Consider the following 23,422-nt stretch of genomic DNA (forward strand, 5'->3'; position numbering starts at 1 on the left):
GGAACCATAAGTTAATGGTTTATTGGAATGTGTTAGAAACATTAGGAGGTGTAATCTATTGGAAGGAATTAGATCCTTTGGAGTGTGTCCTGGAAGGGCATATTTTATCATGGATCTCTTCTCTTTATTCTTTTTACTTTCAGTTTGACAAAAGCATCCTCCTTCCTTCACAAGCTTCATCCACGATGTGTTTCTTTCCAAAGATCTCTAAGTAAACTTGTCAAGCAATCATTGAAACTTCTGAAATGCTAAGCCCAAGCAGGTTCTTGGTCCAGTCACAACAGTGGGAATTTAATATGATAGCTATCAGTAGAGATTTCTACATTTATCCAATTTTTCTAATTATGGTATGGGGAAACTTTATGATCCTGGAAGGAACAGCAAAATATGTAATTATAACAAATCACTTTTTTTACTCTTTACACACATTTGTGCATTAAGTGATGTTACTCACCTCCCAGAAATTTATCTGCATTTTATAGAATAAAAGAACTACCACTGGTTTCTATTTCTGCATGTGAACATGAATATAACTGGGACAAAACAGCAGTGTGTTTCTTTTCCCTTGCAACACCACAATCCTGAAGGAAATTACTGTAAGTTATGTTTATGCCTGGTGGCCAATAGAGAAATGCTAATAAAACAAAACTGTATACAGCATTTTCATTTATTTGAAAATAGTTTTCTTAAGGCTGTACTGGCATATTAAAGTTTGTTTTATTTAAAATCCAATATTATGCCTTAAAAATAAATCCTAAGTCCGTGTCTCTGCACCAAATTATCTTGTGTATACAGGCAATCTAATTTTGATTACTTTGACTGTTTTTTTTTTGTTGTTATTGTTGCTGACCAAGGAGGAACTATAATTCTGACGTTCACAGGAACACATAAAACTGGATATATGATTGGCATTTATTCAAATGTTATTTAATGGAGAATATTTATTAAGTCAAAAAATGCATTTTGATTTCTTATCAACGTGAGTCATTTATGCCTACTTATTAGACTGCTTCTCAGATAAATTTTTCTTCATTGGTTTTCTTTTGTTGACTTTTCTTACTTGGGGCCTGGTTCTGTTATGAGATAGGGGCGGATTGTGACATTTTAATTAAACAAAAATGATATATGTAACAGGAACTATATCTGCTTCCTTTTAGTTGACAGACACATATACTACTCCTTTAAATAAAGGAGTAGTATAATTCACAGAAATCACCCAAGTAATTAAGTCTAAAACAAGAAGAAAGTTTCCTTTTTGCCCTTTAACAACACATTTTCCTATAATTTTATTACACGTACATACACATGAAAAATTTATCTTCTTAATCCTTTTATATGTAAAATTTCATGCTATTAAGCACATCCTAAAGGTTGTGCAAATATCACCATGATCTGGCTTTGTGAATAGTTTATGAAAGTTTTACATGTGAGAACTATGTTTACATCCTTTACAGCCCTCCCTCTCCAGTCTCCATCTCCTACAATGAGACTCTTGCTGTCTCTAACACTCTCAAATCATTATCTCTTCTTCAATTATTGTTGTTACACACAAACACAGAGAGAGAGAGACAGAGACGGAGACAGAGATAGACAGAGACTGACAGACAGACAGACAAATGCACACCCTAATGAGCTCAATTAGTGTTTGGGAGTTTAGGACTAACCACTTTGGGTTTTACTAACCTATCAGGAAGCTTATATCTAACCCTCCCTCCCCCAGCAGGCATTGACTATCTTTTCCCCTACCTAGGCATAGGGCCTCATGGGATTTCCTCTATTAATGTTGGAATGTCAACCATTATTGCTGTTGTACAGATCATGCCTAGTCAACTATATTTAAGATCCTGTGTGTGGCTTACCTGTCATGTATAGAAGATACTATCTCAGAGCAAAATTCCAATCCTGCTTCCCTGGTCCTGAAAATCTTTCTACCTCATGTTCCATGAAGTTCCTCCAGTCTTCATTGTAGAAGTGTTGCTACTTTTGTTCTTGGTTGGGCATAGTCTCATATACAGTTGTTCTTCACATTTTGACCAGTTATGGTTTTATGTAATGGTGTGTATTAGTTTCATTGATGAGGGTTGAGAGCGATACTTATCTGTGGGTATAAGAATAAATATTTGAAATGCACGTAGAAAGTATGCTTGCTTCAAAATATGGTAGTATTAGGTTCTCCTTGAGGGCCGATTACCTCAAAATCTGAGGGTAGTTAGCTAGGCTTACAATAACATACATGATTCCTTCCTATTGAGCAAGATAGCTGTTGGTTGCCTCTATGATACATGGGTGACTACTTCTCTCTAAGGGACATCATATCATTCTGGTCATTTATATGTTTCATCAAATTGATACCTGAGTTGGACTATTGATTGATTTCCCTTTTCTCCTTTGTCAGCTGGCATAGCTCCTTCAGAATACCATTTTTTTTAAAAAAAGATGATCCTTTGTGTACAGTTGAGGCCTGATGGTCTTTTTCATATACACTTTGGCATGTCTGTTTTTGGCATGGTGTCTTCCTTTTTCAGCTCATGTTTGGGAGATTATGTTGGTGAGACTGCATGAATGTAGTTTATGACATTCCTATGAGATACAATGTCACAGAAGACTCCCCGATCCTCTGGCTATTAGAATCTTTCTGTCCCCTTTTTGGCAATGTTCCCTAAGTCTCAAGTTCAGGAGTACTGAGAGTAGGAGAAATAATCTTCCCCATGGAAGAGCACACCTGTTGGTTATCCAGTACCAAATGGTCAGCCTTGAAAACATAAATACAAATACCATGATACAGACTGAGCTGGTTATATTTAAGAATATGGGTATTTATACATACACATATATCTATGCAATAACAAAGATAAAACAGACATGACATTTAAAGAAAGCAAGTAGTGGTATTAGGGAGAGTTGGGAGTGAGAAAAGTCAATTAAGAAATGTTGCAATTATAATATAATCTCAAAATAGGAAAGAAAATCAATCCTTTCCTGTCCTTTTTCAAATTGAATGCTTTCAAGAATGTTGTCGAAGATAATTTTACTCTGTATGCAAGGTGTTTTTAATTAGGTTTTTCTCCTTTCTTCTTGGTGTATGTCTATGTTTTGCATTAACATTATATTGTTTTAATGACTATGTTTGATGTAAGTTTGAGGTAAGGTATCTCCTCAGCTTTCTGTTTCATTTAAAGATATCATCATTGATTTTGTACCCTGCTTGATTTCATTTGAACTTACAGAGAGGTTTAGCTGTTGATCCTGAACTATTCATTGAAATTCTGACAAGGGCTACATTGAGTATCTACATTACTTATTGGTAGTATAGGCATCCTAGAATTTGAAAAGAAATTGTTTTTGAAGTTCCATTTGAGATCAGTCATCTTAATTTATAAAAAGGCAACTGATTATTGATATCTTTTGTATGTTTCTACAATTACAAATTTATTTGTAAATTTTAACTTTTTGTTGTTGTTTTTTCAAGACAGGGTTTCTCTGTGTAGTTTTGGTGCCTGTCCTGGATCTTGCTCCATAGACTAGGTTGGCCTCAAACTCACAGAGATCCGCCTGGCTCTGCCTCCCAAGTGCTGGGATTAAAGACATGTGCTACCACCACCACCTGGCTTAACATTTATTTTTATGATAAAACTTTTTTATTTCTTCTGTATAAAATCATACCGTTGGTGAGGAAATAACTTTATTTTTCTTCTCCAATTTGAAAGTATTGTTTCAGTCAGGCCGTGGTGGCACATGGCTTTAATCCAAGCACTTTTGAGGTAGAGGCAGACAGGTCTTTGAGGTCTAAGCCAGCTGGTCTACAGTGAGTTTTGGGACAGCCAGGACTACACAAAGAAATGAAAAAAAAAATCCCTTTTACTTGTCTCATTTTCTGAAGCTGATATTATAGTTCTTTGAAGTGTTGAAATCAAACATTTTGCCTGTGTCATTTTACAGTAAAACAGAAGTATAGTAAAACTATAGGCTTTTATTAAAGGCCTCATTTGGTTGACATGATTTCCTTATATTTTTATTCTCCTACTAATTTTATCATTTAATGGCGCTGAATTATGTCATATGTTTTTCAGCAGCAAAGTTAATTTGTGTTTCCCTTTTCCCTCTTAATTCTGTTAATGTGGTGTTACACTAATTGCTTGTTCTTATGTTGACCAACCCACATACTCTAGGAGCAAATATTTGGCAATGATATATTGGCCTTTAATATTCTAGTGAGTTGGATTTGCTAGTAGTTTTTTGAGGATTTTCATATTAATAGTCACAAGGTTTTATTTTTGAAGTTTTTTTTTTGTTGTTGTTGTTCTAAAGGTAATAGTAAAATACATGCTTAGTCTTCATCCATTTCCAGGTTTAGGAAAACTTTGTGAAATACATAGGCATCAATTACTTCTTAAGTGTTTTGTTGAATGTAAATACCTTGTAGGGTTTGTATCTTTCATTTCCTAAACTGTAATCTCTTACGCTAAGCTGTATTTTGAAGTCTCCAAAAAGATGATGGAATCCAACAATGACGATTCCATGAGGACATTGATAATGCCATTAAGCTGACAAACACCACCCGAAGATAGGCTTCAGACTACAAACTGCTCAAGACAATTTCAAGATGGCTAGCTGAGATGATCCAGCCTCACAGACCACTCTAACCAGGACTTAGATAAACTCTGCCCTTTCCCATTATGCAGAGACTGGACAAGAAATGATACAGTTACCTCTGCCAGGACTTGACAAGTAACCCAAAATTTTTCTTTTCAAGATGCCCTAAAAATGCTTTCATCCCCTGACAGCAGGAAGTAAGCTTAAGAAAACAACACCCACATTCCCAAGAGATGGGGTGGGTAGTTTTTGGTCTTTCAGTGAGTTATGGATAATTGTCATTGTTTTGGGGTCGATTACAAGTTGTTATTGGTAATGGTCAGGGAAAAAGCTAAACAAAGGAGGTTAGATTCAGGGTTCTTATTTGAAAAAGAAAAAGAAGAAGAAAGAGGATATAGATATGATAAGATAAAAGGTGAATTATTGAATCTACTCTGAAAAGAAAAAAATGAGAATATAGATATAAGATGAAAAGGTAATTTAATCTACTTTTAAAAAGCAACTATTTATTTTAAATATTTTACATTGGATGGATTTTTTATTTTGCATACAAATTGTGTATAGTGTTGTAAATTTGGATTAAATTTGTTAGAATATACTTTACATACATTTCTACTCTTGTTCAAAGTATTATATCTATACAGCTCATTTAACAAAGTAATGCAATTTTCTAGTCATTGAAAGTTATTTCCAACTATTTAGGGTAACAAATGCAAGTTAGTAGTTACTCATTACAGTCGTTAGGTATGGTTTCAAGGGTCAAACAGATAGACAGGTCATCTTCAAACACTTCAGAGATCTGCAGTATATGGTATTTAAGATGTTTTAATAACTCAGATTTTTTATGACAATAGACATGTCTACACATGGCAGCACCCATCTACTTCAGTGAAGATGATGGGCATTGATGGAACTCCGTATGGAGTTTACTTTCTTTGTGGCAAAAATTAGCCACTGGGTAAGAAAGTGCCCTTGTCTTGACTGCTGACAGTATGCTGTCCAAATGGACAAGCAGGACACCAAGAAAAGGACTGCCAAACCTTGCTAAGACAAGGTAGGAAGACCCTCTAGAAATCCTGCTTCACAGATGACTCTGTCAGATACGCCAAGCCAAAGATGGATGCCCCAATATTGCAGAGAAACCTTGGGTGACTGTCCAGGCAGCCAGCTGGTGCTATTATTTCTTACATTTTTTGGAAGTCACTTGCCTGAACTTCGTTCTTACTCAGTTAATATTATTTCCTTCTTTGGTCTCTGTTGGAGTTGAAGACTAAATAGTTATAGTTATAGTTTTCCTTTTTAACAAATTCAGAAAAGAATTTCCATAAAGAGGTGTAAAGTGTATAAATTTGAAAGACATCAAAAGATAGTTTTGGGTTGGTAATACAAGTTAGGATAGAAAGTAAATTAGGTACAACATTTTGGGCTCACCAAAATAGAATAAATTATGGAGTAGTTTCTCTGAATCTGTCAAATGTTTATGGACTAGACATTGTTATCATAATTCTTGATTGTATATACTTATTATACTTACTGTATATAGTTTTTCTTATATTAGTTTTAACCTTTCATTATTTTAGACAAGAAAAGGGGGAAATGTGATGGTATATTGTGTATCAAATAAAGCTTGCCTGAGGATCACAAGACAGCGCTACCCACTAGATTAAACATAGAGGCCAGGAAGTGGTGGTACACACCTGTAATACTATCACTTGTGAGGCAGAGCTCCCTCTGGATCTCTGTGAGTTCAAAGCCAACCTGGACTATGTGAGATTGATTCAGTCTAGGGAAGAAACAGAGCCATGCAGTGGTGGCCCACTCCTTTAATCCCAGTACTTGGGAGTCACACACCTTTAATCCCAGCACTAGGAAGGAAGTGAAATAGCTGGGCAGAGACAGGAACAGAGGCCCTTTTAGGCTGAGGACTCAGAGGCTTATGGTCTCACCTGGAGATAGGATCTTGCCTTCCATTCGGCCTGAGGATTCAGTAGTGATGAGAAGTTTCTCTAGGGGCTTGTTCCTTTATCTCTCTGTATTTATCCCAATATCTGGTTCTGGATTTTTTTTTTGTTTTGTTTTTTGTTTTTTGTTTTTTGTTTTTCGAGACAGGGTTTCTCTGTGTAGCTTTGCGCCTTTCCTGGAACTCACTTGGTAGCCCAGGCTGGCCTCAAACTCACAGAGATCCCGAGTGCTGGAATTAAAGGCATGCGCCACCACCGCCCGGCTGGCTCTGGATTTTTATTATAAGACCATTTAGGAATTTGTGCAACATTCCACAATAGTTATATCAGTCTGATTTCAACAATGCTAATTTTTTTTTGGATTGGCAATAGATATGGACACAGTAGTATGCCTCCTTCTCATAATCTTCCCAGTAAATACATTGCAAAACAAATCTTAAAGCAAAACATACACCTTTCTCTAATTTCCATTTACAGAAATAAGGATAGTTAGTGATGTTCAGAAAAGCCTTCTAGCCAAATTATATTAATGTTAAAGTTTTTATAATAATTGGCCTCTTATCAGGTAGTAAGAGCTATAAGTAGAAAACATATTTTAATGATAAAACCATATTTTTCCATTTCATTATTATAGGTAACTCATACTACTTAGCAGTAATCAAATCTTTGAAAGAAAGCAGTATTTCATTTGTATTATATATTTTTCTCTATCCACAGTTTGGCTGATTTAAAATGTCAGTCGTTTATTTCCAAGAATCCCTTTATAAATGCAATTATTGCTGTTAACTCCAAAGTCTGTTGATTCTAGTAGCATATATTATGATTTTAGATTAATTCTAAATAAGAGTCATCATTCATCCAAAAAAATTGTACTTAGTCATTTAGTCTTTTGTTATGAAATGATTTGCTTTAAACTGACCTTCAAAACTATTATCTAGCTCATAAGAATCAAAGAATTCTTGTCTCCCATTAACACCATGGCTAGCATAAGGGCTATAATAGTTAACAGATACAATCAAAACTTCTATTGTTATCCCTTGTTCACATAGAAAGATTGAGTTTCTTCCTAGAGAAGTTAATATGGCCTGAACTGACTGATGCTGATCGAAATGCCATGCATCATGTGTAGACAGAGTCAAGGTAAAAACTTCTAGAAACCGCTTCAGTGATCTCGTCTCCATGTTCAGAAAATGACTGAAGCTTGTCCCCTTTATAAACATAAAGGACAGAGATCCTTAACTGGAACTCATGGCCAGCAGAATGTAGAGAAAAAAAGATTATGGCATCAAAATTGAGATTAGGGTTGTGAATGACTACATCTTAGCAAAGCTGTTTGGAATGATAGGAAAATGCCAGTGTGCTGACTATTACAGGTTTCTTGAAGACTATTCTGTGATATTGAACACATTTTAATTCATAAAGATTCTGAAATTCAGTCAAGTGATATGATCTTATTTGTATTTTTTTCAATGAGATATTTTAATGCAAGTAGGACCACATAGTTAATTGAATATGAAAACTATTGAATTCTGCAAAATCTCAAAAACTATACTGCATAGACATATAGTTAACATAATCCACCAAATGAATAATTTAGCAATGTTACACTGTTTTATTTTTAAATACTTTCTAACATTTGGAGATGATTTTCTTTATGTATAGGCTTGTAATATTACTTCAGATGCAATTAGAGGTTCCTTTTTGTTATTCAAATAATTCTCATTTTTGTGATAAATGGTGTAGTGACTTAAAATACTTGTGAGAAAAAGATAATGGTGATTATTTTATAATGTCCATGTATTAAGTTATATTTATCAGAAAGAAGAGCATCCTAGACCCTCTTGCCCAGAGCCTGCCATGTCTGTTGCACTATGTAGTGTAGAGATTTAATGATCTAGAGGAAGAAATCTTTGTAGAGGGTAGTTTGAAACTATTTCTATATACGCTAAGGAAATTGGGAATATTTAGCTTCACAAAAAGAATAGTTAACAACTAATAATAATTTTCTGCAATCACAGGGAACATTGTAATATATGAAAGAGTGTTCAAGTTTTGTTCATCTCCAGAATATAAAAATAATACCAAACCAATACAATTTTGAGGAAACTACATTCAGCTCCATGTAAGAACATTTTTTATATACTCAAGAGTGTAATAATATAACACTTCAGAAACTTCACAATAACAAAGTTAGAGATGTCCATCTTTTAGAAATAGAAACAATTTCCCTTATTCACAAGATAAATTTGACATTGTAGATGATTTAAAATGTTGGAATTGCAAGTATTCATGTCTCTTATATTATATTGTAAAGTAAGGGTGAATGAGTTCAGAATGGACTTATATGATTTAAACAGGAATTATAATCATAAAACATCTAAAAAGTAAGCTTATAGTTAATGATCTTAGAGGAGTAAGTATGATTTCTACACATTGTCTATTTTCTAAATTTACAAGCTAATATAAATTCTACCTGAAACACTATGATAAGTAAATACTGTGGCAATTTCTACAAGCTTCCTAGAACAAAATGAAAGCCATGTGAATGGCATCTGTAAAATGGTGGAAGATGATCATCTTTTAATGGCTACTAGATTTGGTCCCTGGATAATGTTTATGATTATTCAAAGATTTAATTATATTCATATTGATCCCATTTGAGACATTTTAGTTAAATATCAGATAATAAATGGAGACTGGTTCTGGTCAACTTCAAGTCTGTTATATTGAATAATTAGCAAGTCCCAAAGTATATGTGTTTGTGTTTGCCATGTATGCATACAAATATGAATGTATGTACATACATAAACACATAGATAACTGTGTATGATATCCACATAGCTCATCTTGTTTTATTTTTGAAAGATGCATATTTATAGAAATCTCTGAATAAGTATTTAATTTATCACAATTGCTCACTTTAGGCCTACAAAAATAGACTTTCACAAAGCTAGTTAATTGTAAACTTAAATTGAACAGTGATGCCAGATACAAAACATTTTCTAGAATAACTATAGGCAGATCCTGATATGCACCATAAAGTTCTGGTAGGGGGTTAAGTTTCAACTGCTACATGGAAGGAAGTCAAAAATAGACTATACTCATTTTGATTGACATTTGCCCAAAGCTCCACTATGGTTTACTCTAAAGGGATCTAGGAAGTGCAGACACTCTATAATGTCACTTGTTTACTCTATTGATGACATTTTGCTATTCATAACTAATAGTCAATCTTTCAATCGTTGTGAGTTCATCATTAAAAAGCATGTGCAGTAGTGTTGCATTAACAACTTCCACAGACACAGAAGTATTTGTCAGCTCCATAGTCTGAAAGTTTACATGTAGAGTCAGACCAGTATACCTCACAACTCTTTCTGCCAGGATCAAAAGGAAAAGGATTGTAAGCATTATTTTTAACTTGGAGGACAATACTTTTGATATTCTTCTATTGATTATCTGGCAGGTATTTTTAAGGGCGTTAAGTCTTACTGTGACCCTCCCAGAAAACTATCAGTGCTGCAAGTTTAATCCACAATATAAGCAGACTTGTCACTTGAGACATAGAATCAAGTAGACCCTGTGATAGTAAAGGTATCCATGTTTGTGAGTCACCTAGAGGCTCTGACAATAACCGACAGAAATATCTCAACATAGGCTTCCGTGGTTTCTAGAGCAGTGATGTCTTTAGAATAGGATTATATCCCATAGGGAAAGAGATCCTACATACTACAGGGAAACCATGGGGACAATTGATCCCAGGGTACACTGTCTCTGCTAGAAAACAGCAACTGCTCATGATGCTTTGAATGTCTATGGAGCTGTAATTACCCATAATTAGTTCTCAGGACCATTAGATCATAAGTATAGCTAGGACCCTTGACAAGCAATTACCAAATGTGTTACATTTTGGATAGTGCTTAAAGGCAACAGACAGGTGTAAGGAGTGAAGTAAATCCTGGCATCATCTACACCATTATACCAACATCTCCATTTCATGCCAATACCACATTGGTACCACTTGTAATAAGCTGAAGGAGGAGGGAAATTTCCTAGCCTGATGCACTCACTACAGGCATCAGGTTGTAACCTGGGCCAAAGTGAAAGTTGTGTTTGTGAAGTGGTACTCTGAGAACAGTCTCAAAGAAGGGGAATACTTTAACTGCATCAAGCTCTGGCAGTGGATGTGGTTATCTTTTACGCTAAAGATGAAGTCCTCATAGCAAGCAAACACACAGCTAGATTGGCCATCAAAAACAAATATGATGTTGCTAAGTAGCCACATATCATTAAGAGTTGGAAGCTAATCTTCACAGGAAGTTTTTAATAAACATAATCATTCACTAGTAATGGATGTTGTTTAATGAGTGCAGCAGAACTCTAGAGTTGAGGAATGGATGTTCCAAGGAGTATCCAGGACACCAAGGGCTGATGTGGCATATTCAAGGAAGGAACCACCTATGGTGAATGACCCACATAAATAATTTTATTACATCTTACTTCATGGATGTGGATGAGACTATTGTATTGTTCAGAAATTTTTAGAGTTGCCATAAGAGACACTGTTCACTAGAGGGTCAATGAAACTCCATGAAAAACTTGCCAACCTGGCAGGCTATTCCTGGAATTTTGTGAGCTAGCATACCTTTCTAGAAACCACCCCTTCAGGCTTCTAAAATTGGCTGGGAAGATGTTTGTGAGGGTTCCAGAAAACTTCACTGAATGCCAGTGAGAGTCTAAGGGTGCTTTCACACAATAGCATTGAATTAAAGAAGAAAACACACCAGAAATGGAAGGGATGGCCCTCCTCTTTACAGTCCACCTAAAGCACCTTCCCTTGGTGAACCCTAACATTTTATCTGCTGGAGTAAGTAAGTGTTTGCAAAGTTCAACTAGAAAACCACAAAGGGTTAAGATAGCTAGGTTTCTAGTTGTGGTATAATATTTGACAATAATTAGGCTTGGTGGGAGCATGACATAAATTGGAAAGAAGAATTGCATGAGAAAAAAGTATGTTTTCATTATGACAGTGCTGCAAAGTTTGAAAGTCATTTTAATCAATGGTGATAGCTTATCTCAGACCCTCCAGTAGAGGGTGGAGACTAAAGATAAGGCAAAGCATGACCAATTGATATTAGCAAGCCCCTGTCTATAGACAGGATAGGGATTATGCAGTCACCAGTAAAGCAACCTTTGGCCCAGAGAATGGATGTATGGATACTATCGTCCCTACTCTGGAAAACATGGTTGTATTTTAGATAGGTTATGATAAAAGAAGAGAAATACATTATCTTTGGAAAAAGCAAATTTATTTTCATCATAAAGAATTCTGCATTTACAAATTTAAAATTAGTCTATATTATATATTGAAGTGATATGTACTATTTGAATTTTCTCTAAAACTTAAAGCAAAATTTTATTACACAAAGGTTGTTACATAATTAGATCCTCCTCTTCTTTGAATGCAATTATTCTTACTCTCCAAAAAGCTGCTTCTGAACTTTTTATCTAGAGATTCAAGTGGTATAATTCTGACGATAACAGAATAGTAAGAATGCCTCAGTGATTTAAGTTGAAAGTAGGAAATTGGTATATGGTTTTGCAATCTATATCAGGAATATACACGTGTCTTTATTCAAAAATACAAAATAAATTATCTGTGGACATGGACAGTGATCGCAGTAAACCATTATATATTGTTAATGGAAACCAGTAACTGAAGGTTATAGTGATCAGTCTGCCAATCTCTTCAGTCATCTTCTTCAGGTGACTTCTCTGAAGTATTGGTTAAGAAACCTGCCTTGAGCTTCCTGTCACAGGAAGGGCAATGCACTATTCTAGAAGTTAGAGCATGCTTCCTCCTAGACCCATCTCCCCTCCATCTCTCCAGTCCTTTTGGCATCAGAGATTGCTATTCACTGTGCTTTTAGAATTTAAAATTGTTTACTGAGTTTGAAATTGGTGGCTTCTGCTAATTCCCTACATATGCACTCACATTTATGTCATTGTTGATTAATAAGGTATATGTCTTAGGTAAAATACAGCTTTTCAAATAAGTTTTGCTGCTCTTTGTTGTTGTTGTTTTTCTTTTTTTAGGATCTCATGTAATCCTGGCTGCTGACCTCAAGCTTGTTATATACCAAGGATGACCTTTATATTCTGAGCCTCATTTTCCCATCTTCTGAGCTCTAGGCTATCAGGCATGTGCCAGCATGACTTACATGATGAGGATGAAGCCACAGATTTTTTTATGCTAAATAAGCACTCTATCACTCTGGACTACATCCCCCATTTATTAACAGAAATTTGAAAATGAAAATAAGAAAGACAACCGTAACACAATATTTTATTTACTCAAAACTCTAGTTCCAATCTTAGGCATCAGTATTAGTGAGTTGTTCAATATTCAAAATTTTAAAGAAGGAAAACAAAAGGAATGGAAAGATGGAGGAAAATAAAAGAAAGCAAGCTCCCCATCCTTTATCATTTTGAGCATGTACCTTGAGTCTGTGATTATTTTATTATAAGAAACAGTAAGATTCTGAGAAATGTAATAAAAGAAAAATAGCTGCAAAAGTTCCCCCCCACCATGTGTATTGATCTTATTTTTAAAGGACATTAATTTGCAAAATATAGGAAATGAGAGCATAGCATATGAATTAAGTTGTCAAAAGTTTTGTTATAGATATTGTCTTTTAAATATAACAGCAACCCACTTCTCAATTCTTTTTTTTTAATTTTTGTTTTTTAATTTTATTTTACAATACTATTCAGTTCTACATAACAGCCACAGATTTCCTTGTTCTCCCCCTTCCGGCCCCCCTCCCCTTCCCCCAGCCCACCCCTCTTTCCCACGTCCTCCAGATCAAGGCCACCCCCGAGGACTGAGATTGACCTGATAGACTCAGTCCAGGCAGGTCCAGTCCCTTCCTCCCAGATTGAGCCAAGCGTCCCTGCATAAGTCCCAGGTTTCAAACAGCTATCTCATGCAGCGAGCCCAGGATCTGGTACCACTGCCTAGATGCCTCCCAAAACAGATCAAGCCAATCAACACTCTCACCTATTCAGAGGGCCTGATTCTTATCAAATTAAAAGTCTTAGTTTTAAAACACTTAAAGAGGAATATTAATTGGCTGATGGTGAGGTTGACATAAGAGTAGTACATATGAGTCCTTGGTGACAGCAAACCAGATAAAGTAATGCTACCTGAAACTTGTCCCAAATAAATACATTTGCCACCCAAAGCTCAAGGGAGTTGACGTACAGGGGACAAAAACAACAAAGATAAGTTCATGATTTTATTGGGCTAAATCCAAAATTCCATTAAGATCTGAAAAAATTATGCTGGCACTCCATTTAATGATCTTGGAATCTACTCTAGGGAGATTGCAAGAGTGCCATGCAATAATGAACATGTGACCTTCTCTGTTGATCTTGACCTCCAAAAACTACCAGCTTTCACCAATCTGAAACAGAGTATTAAACACCAGGCTTGGACAGGGAGGGTGAGGCAAGGTTGAAGTAAGGCTCAGAGGACAGACTGAATTGTTATATGGCCCTGGGTCTACGTTCAAATGTTATCATGAGCCAGGACGTCTGCCTGCAGTCAGCTGTCAAATAACAAAAAACAGAGTGCCCAAGCATTACCACAGTTCCATAATTTTTTACAAGGAAGATATTCATAAAGATTCTCTCAATTAATAATATAAGTGCCTGATTGAGATCTGGTTTAAGCGCCTTTGGCACAGTTTCAACATTTTTGAAAATTACCCTTGATGTAAATAGAATCAGTTAAGTCCATGAGACTCAATGTCTTCACATCAAAACCATTATTGAATAATACAGTTTTGTGGAAAAGAGATAGAAATATCTTTTGACCTCATTATGGGTATCTCAGAGTGTCTGCCAATCCCATATATTTATTGGAACATCTTCATTGACTCACACACTCTTTGCCCATTGAGAGGGAAGACACAGATGTTAATAAAGCCCTGGTCAGAATTTTGGAATTAGTTCCTTGGTCCTTGGTCTCCTCCCTCTACTGTCTGCTCAGAAAATGTAAGTATGAACTCAGGATCTCTGGATTATTCTTCTATGGTGTCCTTAGAAACTTCTAAAGTATTCAAATATATAGAAAAGTTAATTAAAAAAAAACCATAATTTCCACTTTCAATCAACCTATCATATATTTCCTTTGATTCTTTAATTTCTGTTCTATTATTTATTCAGGCAAGCTCACAATTTCAGAAAACCTGCCTTTGACATGGAGGAAGGGAGCTAAAAAGATAATATTAAAATGTTCTATTTTCTTAATCATATTAATTTAAAATTAAATTTTAAATTCCCCTTTCACTCTTACTATATTCTTTTGAACCACATCAGAGAGGTCTACATGCAAACATGTATGAAGCTCATAGCCATGATGTCACTTAAAGACTACACATGCTCAGGTCCCAAATGTTTATAGATCATACATTTCCAAGTTTCACTAAAGTATTTATGTAAACATTACAAATTAGCCATTGGTCCACAATCTTAGAAAATTAACGTAAATTCTAAATGCTACATTTCTAAGTTAAAAATCTCTACTAGAAGCTTAATCAGAAGGATGGTTCTAAGTACTAAAGTTATTGATACTATGCTACATTACTTAAGTTTAGGCTGATGGAGAAACAGTACTGTTTATGAGAAATGGGTAACAAATGACAATAAGAAAACTCTAATGCTTGATTTATAAATCCATTGCACAGTATTTGTATATATTTTGTTCTGAGATATTTGAATCTTTAAAAGCTATTGATTTTGTCATTTTTCTATTTATTTATGTCCTAACTCCTGTGACTAGTATGTGATCATCCTTGGAAAGAGGGCCACTGTAGATTTAGAAAGTTAAGATTAAGGTCAGACAAAAGAAACTATGTGCCTAGGTGAATATGATTTATGCTCTATGTAAAGGGTGAATCTGAATATAGACATAGACATAGAGGGACTGCCATGTGGTGGTGGGGGCAGAGATCACATGATACTTCTCCATTCCAGGGAATGCTAGATTCCAAGAGACCACCGAGGCAAAACAAAGAGCATGAATATTTTCTACATATTCGTGAAGATAAAAATCAATCCTAACACTGTAATATCAAAGGTGTAGCCTCTAGAACTGAGTCAATTTACCACTGTTCTTAAAGAGCATCAGTTTTTGGCAGTTTGTTTAAAGTACCTAGCAAACTAATATTAACTATTTTCATTCATTTACTTATCTCTGTGTGCTAATCATATAGTGAATGTTAAATTAAAATACCAATTATCAATATTAGTAATTGGTGAAAATTACCAAAGGATTCTTGGGATCTTTGTTTTATTTCCTTAAACTGTATAAGAATATACAGCTGAATTGTACCTAAAACTTGTATTAAGAATCTAAATATCTTCCAAAGAAAATCATTTTTGTTGAAGTCCCAGAGATCTTTTTATTCCCACCTCATTGTGCTATGGTTCCAGATACGCCAATACTGTTGGCATTTTATGTAAGTCTTCATGCTTTCTCTGTCACATAGCTCTCTTTAAAATGATTCCATGATACTTTTGTACTTATTACGACCTCATACCACAATTTATATCAATCAATACAGCCTGCCATACTGTAGGCTTTAAAATCTATAACAATAATCTTTACCAAGTAAGGAGTAAACAAGAATAATCTAGGAAGAAAGTATTGTCATGCATGACATGCATGCTATGAACATTTCCTCAACTCTACATGTATGAGCAATAAGGTAAGGTATTTAAATATTGCCTCTAGAGAAGAGGTCATGTTTTCTCTCCATGCCATGACCTCATTATATCCCACTTCAGGTAGAGTGTTGATGCTTGGTTTAATATACTTTAGAGTAAAATTCCTGTGCAGGAGATCAGAAATTAGACATTAAGTGGTATCATCTCACTTTCTCACTCCTTTATTATTCAGGGATAGCAGCAATACTTAGGATAACTACAAATAGCTGGGGTATCTTTGTCATTTGTTTGCTTGCTTGTCTTTTAATGTTATTTTCTATCATATATGTCATCCAGTTTGGGAGACTCCTATCAAGAAAAGAATATTAAACAATTTCTGCTTGTTTTTCCCCTATTTATAATATTTACATTTACAAACCTACACATATGCGTGTGTGTGCGCGCACACACACACACACACACACACACACACACACACACACACATTGATTTATAAAGTATAATTTTCTTGGGGGAAAGTCAGCTGAGAACCCAAAATGTCACTAAAAGAGATAATCCACTTGCTAAACCTATGTAGAAAGAGTCCCTTCTTGATTTTCTTGAACAGGTTAAAACCTTTTGCATAAAAGTGAGTGATGGGACATATGCAGGGACACTTGGCTCGGTCTGGGAGGGGGGCACTGGTCCTGGCTGGACTGAGTCTACCAGGTCGATCCCGGTCCTCGGGGGAGACCTTGATCTGGAGGAGGTGGGAATGGGGGGTGGGATGGGGGAACGGGGAAGGGGGGCGAGAGTGGGAGAACAGGGGAATCTGTGGCTATTATGTTGAAATAAATGATGTTGTAAAATAAAAAAAAAAAAAAAGTTTAAAAAAAAAAAAAAAAATTCTCACTTTGCAGAGAGAGATGGCTTGAGAAGTCACTATCACAGGTGTAGTGCCCCAAAACCTCCTCAACAGTTTCACCAAACATTACCATGTTACATAAACAATGATCTTTTTAAAAAATTATTGATGAATATGTAACTTGTAGTTATTTTTACCAAATTAAACCATTTTGTGCTCATAATAAAGAGAAGACTTTTACAAAAAAAAAAAAAAAAAAAAAAAAGTGAGTGATGTAAAGGATGATATTTTTTACAATGCCTAGGAAGAATTTAGAAAGTATAGCTGGAGTTTTCTCCTGTCCCACCTGGTCCCCCGGCTGCTCAGACCCAAATAAACACACAGAGTCTTATATTAATTAAAACTGTATTGCCTAATGACTCAGGATTCTTGACAGCTAGATCTTACATTCTAAATGTATCCATTTTTATAAATCTATACCTTGCCACGTGGCTTGTGGCTTACTGGTACCTTTACATTTTGCTTCTCATGGTGGTGGCTGGCAGCTCTCTGTTCTGCCTTTCTCCTTCCTCCTCTCTAGTTAGAGTGTTCGACCTAACCCTATTCTGCCTCGCCATTGGCCAAACAACTTTATTTATCAACCAATCAGAGCAATATATTTTCACAGCATACAAAGAGACACTCCCATCAGGAAAGTGCCTATACCAAACTGATAAGACAAACCAGTTTAGCCAAGGTGACCGGCTAGGAGACTTCTAAACTGACATCACAGATATGCGCTTCTTAGTTCTCCACTCCTTTTTCTACTAAGTACCAGTCACTTGTTGTATTCTGTCTTCTTTTTGCATGGTTATTGTTGTCAAGAGGCAACCCAAGAGGTACTCTGTTGATCACTAATATCAAGAGGCAAGTAAATCTTTTCTTCCGGCCTGGTGGTATATATCTAATCAATATGCCTTTATAAAAGTATATTGCCTCCTTCAAACTTTCTTATTATATTTCCTTAGTACAAACCACTTAAAAGATGTGCATAGTGCATTTCTTAGATTATTGCACCTTGCATTGTTTAATGAAATAAGTCGAACTTAACTCTGCTTCATCTCTGTAAACCTGAGGCTTCAAGGAGCTTTAATTTCCCAAAACTCCATTCAGTCCCACCTTGTTAATTTTATTTGTATGGTTTGCTGTGTTCTTTAAATAGTAAGTCTCCAAGTTAGAAGAGTGATTCTATCACAGATAATCCTGCCTTAGGAGCTAATCAAACATCTGGGAATCAAGGACTTTATTTTAAGTTCCCTTCTTTGACTATCTTACCAAGATTTGGGGATAGCCTCTCATTTTAGGCATGTCAAATGTTCTTCACATAAAACAGTGTCAATAGTTTAATAAAGCTTGAGTAAAGATGATTGATAAATGTTAATATTATTTTTCAATGGTAAAAAATACTATGTGAGAATATTTTGAGGCGGTTCTATCATTGCGTTGGCTCAAATTGATAGACTATCATATCTAATGTGTTACTTTTTAGTAGTGTGAGTATAGATAATGATAACGTACCATCAATTTTGAATAGAAGACAAAATAATTTCAAATGATTTCACCATACAAAAATGATAGTATCTTAGAAAAAAGGTATGCTTAGCCCAAGTTAAACTTTTTTTTAATGTGTTTATGGTTCACAATCTCATGTTGTGCCCCATCAATACCCTCAGTTTTCTTTCTCTTCTTTATTATTTTATTAATAGTAATTATTATTATGGAAAATAGAATCTTCTCTCTTACAATATACCCTGACATTTTACTCTCCCTCCACGCCTCCCACCTTCCCCACATCTCTCCTCTCCCCCAGATCTATTCCCTCTGTTTCCCTTCAGAAAAGAGCAGGCCTCCAAGAGGCAACACCCAAATACAACAAAAACTGTTTCTTTACAGTAAGACAAGGCAGAAGTCCTCACATCAAGGCTGAGCAAAGCAGCCCACTAGGAGGAAAGAGTCACAAGAACAGGAAAAAGAGCCAGAAACACACCCACTCCCTCTCTTAGGAGTCCCACAAGAACAAGAAGCTAACAGCCAAAACATATGTACAGAGGACCTGGTGTAGACCCTTGCAGGTCCCATGCTTCCTGCTTCAGCCTCTGAGCCCAGATGATCCCTGCTTAGTTGATTCAGTAGGCCATGTTCCCCTAATATCTCCCTCCCACCCCCATTTTCATGGTTATATTTATCAGTTAAGAATAGTTGGATTTAGAATTGCAAAAGACAATGATTGTGAACACCTAATCCTTACAAGTATGTGTATGCTGTTTCTAGATATGGTGATATTTTATTTGTGCTGAAATGTGATTTTATTTGTATGTTAATAAATAAAGTTGCCCAGGGATCACAGCTAAAAGCAAGCCATTTAGCAGAAGTCCGGTGGTGGTGGCACACGCTCTTAATCCTATCACATGGTAGGCAGAATCTCTGTGTGGTCAAGGACACAGCCAAGAGTTGACCTGAACCTTTAATCTCAGTACCAACCATAGAGACTTGGAGGTCTGTATAGATAGTGACAAGGAAATCGTGTGATTGGGTTTAGAGCCAATGAGAAGGTTAAACAGAAAGGCAATAAAAAGACAGGTCACACAGGAGAAGGTCTCTCTCTCTCAGGGGAAGGATGGCAGTGAGTGGTAATCTAAAGGTAGTCTTGGGCTTTGCTACTGCTCTAATCTCTTAGCCTTTAACTCTGTATTTGGCTCTGTGTTTCTTATTTACTAAGATCGTTTAGAATTTCATCTACATCTGGATCTTGTTGACTTCAATTTTTTTTTTTTTATTTCTTCATGGATAAGATAAGAAAAAGTAAAACTAAAGTGAAATTTCCATTGTTCATACTGAAAATACCTCTGAAGACTAAATAGCAAATGAGGCCTAAAATGAACAGTCAGTTTATACTCAGCAGGAGAGTTCCTCAGAGGGAAACAGATTTGGAAACCAACACTTTTCCATTTGCGTTGTCTCCACAGAGGTGTAAATTTCTAGGAAGTCCCACAAGCTGCTTAAATGGGATGCCCTGCAGAGTGAAGAAAATTCAGCCTTGCTAGTGCAGCAAGCTAATCCTTCCAGTGCACCAGGATCTATCCTATCAGCACACTATATGTGTCAGGATTTACTATCTCATTAGGGTACTCCTTCAAGATTCCAACTGACCATTGTTCTATCACTTAGTTATACACAGTTTTTGTAAATGTGAAGATTTTACAGATGAGTACACTCTATTGCATCCTTTCCTTTCTACTGTCTTTCTCCATTCCTCCAGTTCCTACTGTGTCTCCCAGCCACTCATCTTAAATTCATGATCTGCATTTTGTATTTATTTCACACACACACACACACACACACACACACACACACACACACACACACACACAGAGTCCAATTAGTGTTACCCTTATTTGCATATGTCTAGAGCTGACCTTTGGAACTGAATTCTTATCTCTGAATATACAAAAGACATGAAAAGAAACCTGGTTCTCTCACCTTCAACAGGAATAGCTTTTCATCTAATGGGTGAGAACTAGTGAATTTTTTCTCCATACATGTTGAAATGTAGGTGATTTGGGTCGGGTCGTTGCAAGTCTTGTTTAGGCAGCTATATCTTTTGAGTTCATGGGAGGATTACCCTTGTTCCCTACAGAAGACACTCCCAAACAACAGTTATCTAGTCCTCTTCCACAATGTTTCCTAAGCCTTAGGTGCAGTTTTGTGTTATAGATATCCAATTTCAGGGTAAGCTTATCCTCTATATATTTTGGACAAGTTTTGGATACCTTTATTAACATGCAACTACTTGAAAAAGATCCCTCTTTGATGTGATGTAAAAGTGCAAATTCCTGGAGTATCAGGCAAATGAAACTGGAAAGGGTAATGTCACCAACAGGACACTGATGTACATGCTCTTTCGTTTCTGAAGGCTCTGCACTAAACTTTTTATGACTTCTAAGCATAAGCAAGTATCCTAAGGATGAATTACTGGCACTTTTTCCCTAACATCCATGCATTATCAATTCTGGCAATAATCACAATAACAATAAGTTGAGATGGGACTTGAGAATGTGGGAGAGGAGAGGGCAGTAAGTAGCTTAACCAAAACCAAGGGTATGTGTAAAAGAGAAACCCACTAATTAGTAAACTAGTTTGAAAACACTTTTGAAAAGTTTGAATGTAATAAACCTGCATGGGTGGAAAATTTCCCCTGGAAGACAGCTGCTACTAAATGAAAACTGCACTACAAAGCATTGGATGCATTCCTATGACTGATTGGCCAGGGCCTGCCCAGAGATCTCCCGTGCTTCACAAGCTATTGCCTTTGTCCTTGATTACCTGCCATAACTCCATATGACAGACATACAGGTCATATCCCATGCTCCAATGATGACCTCAAAACTCATAGACACACATGAAGCGCTGACTACATTAATGGCTTATCAAAACTGTAATATACATGATATTAGGAGGAAGTCATGTCAGAGTGGATATGGTGGGAGTGAGGTAAAGGGGAATAGTTATAATCTTATACTTTTGCATACATGTTTGAAGTTCTCAAAAATAAACCAATTAAGAATTTGAGAGAAGTATTTACAATTCACTTACCAAACACTACACATCTGACAGTGAAATAGATATTTAACACATAAAACTCATTTTTACTCTCATAAACACAAGTTGGAGTTTCTTGAGGCATATTATATATGAAAATGATGAATTTTAGACAATGGAATACATTACTTAAAGTATCCCAGGCGATAATTAATTCTCAGACAATTTCTAAGCATCCAAAGTTCCTGATCCCACTATCGTATCTCATTACTGTCTTGGACTGCACTCTGTCGCTGGCATGCATTGGTGGTGCTTATATGTGGCTTTGCATAGATGACGGACAGAGACAGAAAAACTCCAATTTTCCAGACAGTGGGTCTAACATTTAATAATTGAACTTTACATTAATTACATCATTAGGAAGCTCTTCAAAAAGACAAATGTTAGTTATGCACAGGTGAATGAGAATAAATGTCAGCTCACATTTCTCAAAATATAAAAGCAAAAGGATTGAATGTCTGGACACTAGAAAAGAGTACTTTATCAGATGGCCACATATCCTGATTGGGAGAAGGCACTCAGGTATTCAGGTTTTCCATCCCCAGTGCTATCAATGAAGAATGATCTTCCATTTCTCTGCTTTCCTTCAAGCTCGCACAGTCCCGTCTTCTTACTCCTTTAACCTGCTGCCTTCCCAGATACATCTTCAACATCGACAATACCCTCGATCCACAAGCCATTTGTTTCCTTCCACATCCATATTCACATATTTGACAGGAGAGTTCAACCTCACCAAACTACATGATATGTAATCATCTGTTGTTGAATGCGAATTGTTCCAATAGTAATTTGAAATTTAATCCCCTTTGCTATATTAGAGATAGAATCGGATGGGGCATGTAGAATGTGACTGCTGGGCTTGGGGAAATGACTCACCTAGTAGATAAGAACATTTATTCCCAAAACACAGGGATCTGAGTTAAAAACTCCAGAAACCACATAAAAAGTCAGGCATGACTATTCAGACCTGTAACCTCATCATTGAATAGGCAGACAGAGGATGACACAGGATCCTGACAGATCACCTGCTACTCGCCTACCTCCACTAAATTGGGACAAGACAAGGTGGAACTTGCTAGACAAAGACACACAATACACTGCTATGGTCTCTGCATGTGCACACACAATCATACTTACCTGTACATGGATATCTATGCACTGCGCGCGCGCGCGCGCACACACACACACACACACACACACACATTTGCATACTCATATACATACACACCCCCTCATTAATCAATTAAAACATCCATGTAATAAGATACTAATTCCCATTCAAAAACTTTAATAATTGTGATCATGACTTATCAATTCAAATATTAGAAATGGGCTGAGGCACAGAATAAGGAGTGAATATTAAAATAAAAGGAAAAACCTTCTGATTTGTTTACGGGGAGATTTATGTCTTTTGATTTGCTTGGGGTTTTAGTTTTGGTGGTACCAGATGAACCCATGGCTTTGTTCTCACCAGGCAAGCACACAGTCACTAAGCTACATCTCTAGCACTGAAGCATCTTTGAAATTTATGAAGTTTATTAAAAAAGAAAACAGAAGAGTAATTCAGTCTGAACACATTCAAAGAGTTTTGTATCATTTTGAGAAAATATTTCCACGATTTATAAATGATAAGTTTTTCTTATTTTTCAATAGCTCT

At 36.0% G+C, this 23,422-nt stretch overlaps 1 long non-coding RNA gene across 1 annotated transcript in view; it reads right to left on the bottom strand.

The window, feature by feature from the left end:
• The window catches only part of LOC114686886, a 39,595-nt gene that overhangs the window by 11,533 nt on the left and 4,640 nt on the right, over window positions 1-23,422 (bottom strand). The window contains exon 2 of the long non-coding RNA XR_003733631.2: window positions 1,860-2,098. This is a non-coding gene — a long non-coding RNA (uncharacterized LOC114686886). The remainder of the gene's footprint in view (window positions 1-1,859; window positions 2,099-23,422) is intronic.

Source organism: Peromyscus leucopus, chromosome 8a (genome assembly GCF_004664715.2).
Source record: "Peromyscus leucopus breed LL Stock chromosome 8a, UCI_PerLeu_2.1, whole genome shotgun sequence".
NCBI lineage: Eukaryota > Metazoa > Chordata > Mammalia > Rodentia > Cricetidae > Peromyscus > Peromyscus leucopus.